Genomic DNA, 6,164 nt, shown 5'->3' with positions numbered 1-6,164 from the left:
ATGTTCACAAGCTTTTCCAAGACAGCCTGCCTTAGAGGAGCTTGTTCAGCAGAGTTCAAATCTACAGCAAATAGCTCACTACAGCTCCAGTCCTGCTAATGCAAAATACATTAGCTTTTACACTGTAGCAGTAAGAGTGATGGACCCAGTGGTGCCAGGGGTTTTAAATATTCATAAATTCTCGTAAATATTAAACATGAAAAACAGTAAAGTTTTTGCTAGACATCAATGAACAACTGGAGAAGAACAAAAGCAGATTGAAAAGAAATAAACTGAGTGCAAGGCCAAAATGACTGACAACAAATTTAAAACTAGAGTATTACTGGGGTGAGAAACTAAAAGTGGAGCTGATCAACATTTTCCAATAGAATGGTTTTCTATCAGCAATGCTGATTCAATTAAATTGAAACTTTTGCAGAAGCATATCAATTCTGTTGATTTTTTTGATGAAAAGTTGTTTCAGTTAGATATGTTCGAAGTGCTTTGTATTGACTTTATTGATTTGACATCTGAATTAATATACTAAAAGTTAAAATCAAGTTGTTTGATAAGACTGTTCCAATATTTCCTAAACAAATTTTGCTTTGCAGGCAATTTTGACTTTTTATTCTGATTTGGGTCTAAGGCAATTTTGAAATGTTAGAAGTTCCCGCAGAACAAAAGTTCTGATTTTTTTTTTTACCAGAAGTAACTAAAATCTCAGACAACTCAACAGCAACAAAAGTCCAAGAAATGCATGAACCCTGAGATCAAAAACGGGACTGGAGTCCATTAAAGTATAAGAAGGAGCATCATAGTGTTTCAAGAAGTACTGATGCCTATCTCTTGATTTGTGATCAGTTCTACTTTAATTAAAGACACTGAAGGGAACAACTGCTGTATAGTATTAAATAAATAGTATTAGTCGACAAAGACTGTGCTTTTGAGTCACCTCTGCAGGGTCGTGTAACTCACATGTACAAAATGGGAGTAAAATGCTGTTTTCCTGATTTGGTAGCATTTTACACTACTTTGAACAGTTCAAATGACTGCAAGGTGCAAGGCTAGACAGAGTTAGGCCCTACATATAATGCATATTCACAAGGGGACAGACAGTTAAGGATACAGATTCAACTTTAATAGACTCTTACTAATTTTCGAGTGTGGAACTATGCAACATTTACATCCTCTTATATGGTTGCCACCTGCCCAGCTTTTGACTGATTGCCTGTCAGATGAAGTAATTTGCCAGATTTGTTTGTTGTGTTCACATGCCATCATGTACATCATGATCATGATTACCAGTTGAACACATCATGACTGGTACTAAGATATGGTCCCCCAGCCAGGACCTGAATCCTGGTCTGTATGTGCGCATACGGGGGTGGACACGTGCTAATGTGGTAGCAGTGCCCTAGCCCACCCCTGAATCCCTCTAAGTCCTGCATTACTTGCTGAGAGGAGAGCCCACCCCCATGGTTCCCCTTCCCTGGAACCTGACCATACCCACAGACTGACCCTTTTTTTTTCTGTGTTAGTGGTGGCAACTTTACTCTTAACAGAGGTTTTCCATGTGATTTTCCTAATTGTTTTTTCTTTAGGAATTAAAAGAAAAAACTCAAAAAATGAGCTCCACTCTCAATCTTTGAAGTGCTGCTGTCTTGCCAAAAAAAAAATGTAAATGAAGCAAGCAAGTCTCATACTTAGGAAGTACTTGGCTACACAACACTGGAATGCTGCCCTCCTTAACAGTTGCCACTGGAGCCTAGCCACATTTGGAGGAGAAGCAGAATGATCCCTTCTACTAGATCTTAGGTTTTCTAAGTATCAGAGGGGTAGCCGTGTTAGTCTGGTTCTGTAAAAGCAGCAAAGAATCCTGTGGCACCTTATAGACTAACAGACGTTTTGCAGCATGAGCTTTCGTGGGTGAATACCCACTTCTTCGGATGCAAGTCGTCTTCTTCTTGCATCCGAAGAAGTGGGTATTCACCCACGAAAGCTCATGCTGCAAAACGTCTGTTAGTCTATAAGGTGCCACAGGATTCTTTGCTGCTTTTGTAGGTTTTCTAAATCACTTGAAAGCTACATCTGGGTTGGTTTGGAGCACTTCAGGGGCGTCTAAGAAGTTTGGTAGTGTGGGACTGAGTAGAGGCTCTCCTCCTTTCATCCTACAGAGAAAGCCAGAATAGACAAAGGTCAGGGGAGTATTATGGATCAGGGCAGCTGTGAGACTGGCTATCAAATGCCACACTCCTATTGGAGAAGGCAAATGCCACTCTAGAACAGGAACAGCCTGTTGATTGCAGGAGAATCAAGCCTCATTGGTTGGGAGGAGACACTCCACAAAAGGACATGGGATTGGCTACAGACCACTTGGGAGGTGCTGGGTGAATGAATGGACAGAAGGTAATATCAGGGCTGGCAAGCAGGCACTGCAGCTGGAGGGAACTTTTGGTTTAGAATGAGAGACCAAGACCTGCGGTGGTCATTGCAGAGAGGGACCAACATGGACAACGCAGACTGGAGCCAACGGGAAGACCAAGACAATGCAGCAGGACCCCACTGTACCCCAGCTTCAGAGTGTCAGACACATCAGACTAACTCATAAGGTGGTTTGGGCTGGCTTGGTACCAAGTATGTGTAAAGATCTAGCGGGGTGGGGGTGTAGGTGGAGGGGTAGTATGCTGTACTAAGGGGAAGAGAATGTGGCGAAACCCTTAGGGCTGGTCCACACTAGCTCTTTAAATCGAATTTAGCAGCGTTAAATCGAATTAAGCGTGCACCCATCCACACCAGGAAGCCATTTAATTCGACATAGAGGGCTCCTTAGTTCGACTTCGGTACTCCACCTCGACAAGGGGAGTAGCGCTAAATTCGACATGGCTATGTCGAATTAGGCTAGGTGTGGATGCTAATCGATCTTAGTAGCTCCGGGAGCTATCCCACAGTGCAACACTCTGTTGACGCTCTGGACGCCAGTCGGAGCTTGGATGCTCTGACCAGCCACACAGGAAATGCCCCGGGAAAATTTGAATTCCTTTTCCTGTCTGGACAGTTTGAATCCCATTTCCTGGTTGCTCATCGGGGCGAGCTCAGCAGCACCGGCAACGATGCAGAGCTCTCCAGCAGAGGAGTCCAGGCAATCTCAGACTAGAAAGAGGTCCCCAGCATGGACTGACTGGGAAGTCTCAGATCTGATTGCTGTGTGGGGCGATGTGTCTGTGCTTTCGGAGCTGCGCTCCAGCAAACGGAATGCAAAGACCTTCGAGAAGGTCTCCAAAGCCATGAGAGACAGAGGATACAGCCGGGATGCAATGCAGTGCCGCGTGAAAGTCAAGGAGCTGAGACAAGGCTACCAGAAACTCAGAGCGGCAAACGGACGCTCCGGAGCCCAGCCCCAGACATGCTGCTTCTACGAGGCACTGCATGCCATTCTCGGTGGGTCTGCCACCACTGCCCCACCAGTGTGCGTGGACTCTGAGGATGGGATAGTGTCGACGGACTGTTCCTCGGAGATGTTCGCGGACGGGGAAGATGAGGACGAGGCAGTCGACGGCGCTTTCCCCGACAGCCAGGATCTCTTCCTCACCCTCTCTGAGACCCCCTACCAACCCTCCCCAGCCATTACCACGGACCCTGAATCGGGAGAAGGATCAGTCCGTAAGTGCTTTAAACAAGTTAACATTTATTTATTAAAAGCAGCTAAGACCAACGAGTTAACATTTTTTAAGTAGTTAAACAGGGAGAGACATTAGGAGAACAGAAGGTCTACATACAGGGGGATGGAACTTTTATCTTCATAAGATATCTCCAGGAAACTCTCCTGGAGGTAATCTAAAAGTCTATGCAGGGGGTTCCTTGGCAGAGCTAGCTTATCGTGTGCCCCGAGGTAGCACACTTTGCCTTTCCATGCTACAAGCTGGAACTCTGGGACCATTGCCCTCACGAGCATGGCAGAGTAGGCCCCTGGGTGGTGGTGGCTTTCTTCCAGCATGCGCGCTCTCTCTGCCCGTGAGACTCTCCTCAGGGTGATCTCTCTGTTGTCAGAGCGGTACCGGTGTGGTGCTCTGCTTTCTCCTTGTTGATATCACTCGGCTGCGTGTGTGAGTTCCCTCTGTGTGCTGCCCCAGCTCTGCAGATAGCTGACACAGCAGACCCGACAAGAACCCCCAATGACCACAGAGTCCAGTAAGGTGCAAAGTCACGTCGACTAGGTTTATTGCGATCTCGGACACAATTGCAGTTCCCTGTAGGTTTCTTAGCCTAACTCAGGGCATACTACGAGAAAGTGCCTCTTGGCAAGGACCCGGCTTAGTGGCGGGACTTTCCACTCCCCCTATGGCCGGACAAAGGCACCTCCCCAGGGATGCATTCTTATACACAGATACAAACAAGTTACACATCACACCTGACGTATTGAGGTACAACCTCTCTACGTAGCAAGTTACAACCTTTCTACGTATTAAGGCACCGCCTTCTACCTTGTACATGTTGGTTCGATCAAAACAACTCTATCCATCATTTTACCCTTTTGCCCCTGTCATTGGGATGGGTCGGCCTGTTCTCCTGTTATCTATGGAATGTTTCAGTATAGTGTGTTCTAGTGCTGTGTTTATGCTAGGTGAATATACGTTTATGCAGCATCAGCCCTTTTCGTGCCAGCTTCTGTGAGCAGGGCCTACCTCTGGCTCACAGCTTAACTTTGCTTTATGTTAGCAAAGTCTTGACCATTACTTTAGTTCAGGCCTCAGGCCTCATACTGGGCCTTTATTAGGGCCTGCACTTACTACACTCTCTCGCACACTCCTGCATGAAATTAGAGTAATTGGGGTACTATTAGTAATGGGAGCGCTTAACTGTTCCTTTGCATAACAAGAAGCCTCACTTAACAGCCACGTGCTGCAGTCTACAGAGTGGCAGCATACAGGGATCTTTCCCAGTGAACAGCCGCGAGGGGGTGCAACAGGGGCCGAGTTTATGCTTTCAGGATTGCCTGCATCAAGAGGACAGAGCTGTACATTCACTTCTATGAATCCAAAAGTGTTTGGCTTACCATGCCTTGCTGCTACACGAATTCTTCTTTCCTGCAAAGGTTCTCTGATCTGCAGCCCAATACCCCAGGCAATGAAAGCGCATTCAGAGAAATCGAACTTTCCATTAGTGAGTGCGCATGAGACAGGTGCTGTGCATACTCTTGTTCACAGACACCGAGTAGACTATGTTTCTTTGTTTAAAAAATGTATCATTGTAAGAAATTCACTACCTTTTTGACATCACACAGGTGCAACTGTATCACGACCTGATGCACCATGCCCCTCACAGATGATGGCACAAACTAGAAGGCGTAAGAAAAAGACAAGGGACGAGATGTTTGCTGAACTTATGGGCTGCTCCAGAGCCGAGGCGGACCAGCAGAGCCAGTGGAGGGAGAACCTCAGTCAGCAGCACCGCTCACTCTGCGAACGGGAGGACAGGTGGCGTCAGGAGGACCAGCAGGCGACTCAAACGCTGCTTGGACTAATGAGGGAGCAAACGGACACGCTCAGGCGCCTTGTCGATGTTCTGCAGGACCGCAGGCAGGAAGACAGAGCCCCCCTGCACTGTATCTGCAACCGCCCACACCCGCCTCAAACTCCAATCCCCCCCTCATCAAAAATAACAAGAAGGAGGGTCACCAGGGGCCGTGAAAACTGTCACTGCACCACAGGACAGTGTTAAATTACCCAAAAGCTATCAGTTACTACATTTTGAAAAGTCCTTCCCTTACTGTGTTCTTGATTATTAAAAGTAGTTTTCTGTTACTTACTTTTTCCGTCATGGTTTTTTACACAACGCTGTGTTAGATGTCTTGGGTGGGTCGTTGGGTGGTTCAGGGGGTAGTGTAATGCATAGGACAGTCACCTTTAGCAGGGTACAGAGACGGGGGCTGGATCAGCAGCATGTCACACACACAGTGCAGTCAGTAGGCGGTTAGCTGGTATGGGAGGTGGTTTGCAGGTTTTCTGTCGTTGGGGGTGGTACGTGCATTTGTAGCGGGGGAGGGGGGTTACAGATGTCATGCAACGGTCCCTGTAATGGACCGCAGAGCCACGCAGCAGAGGAATCTGTATCCGTCCTCCCCCGCAACAAGGCCACATAGCCCCCGCACACAGAGTCCAAAAAAGGAGGGATGGCAGGATCCGTTG

The sequence above is a fragment of the Mauremys mutica genome, chromosome 6, assembly GCF_020497125.1.
Source record: "Mauremys mutica isolate MM-2020 ecotype Southern chromosome 6, ASM2049712v1, whole genome shotgun sequence".
In the NCBI taxonomy this organism is placed as follows: domain Eukaryota; kingdom Metazoa; phylum Chordata; order Testudines; family Geoemydidae; genus Mauremys; species Mauremys mutica.
This window is presented reverse-complemented; position numbering follows the sequence as displayed.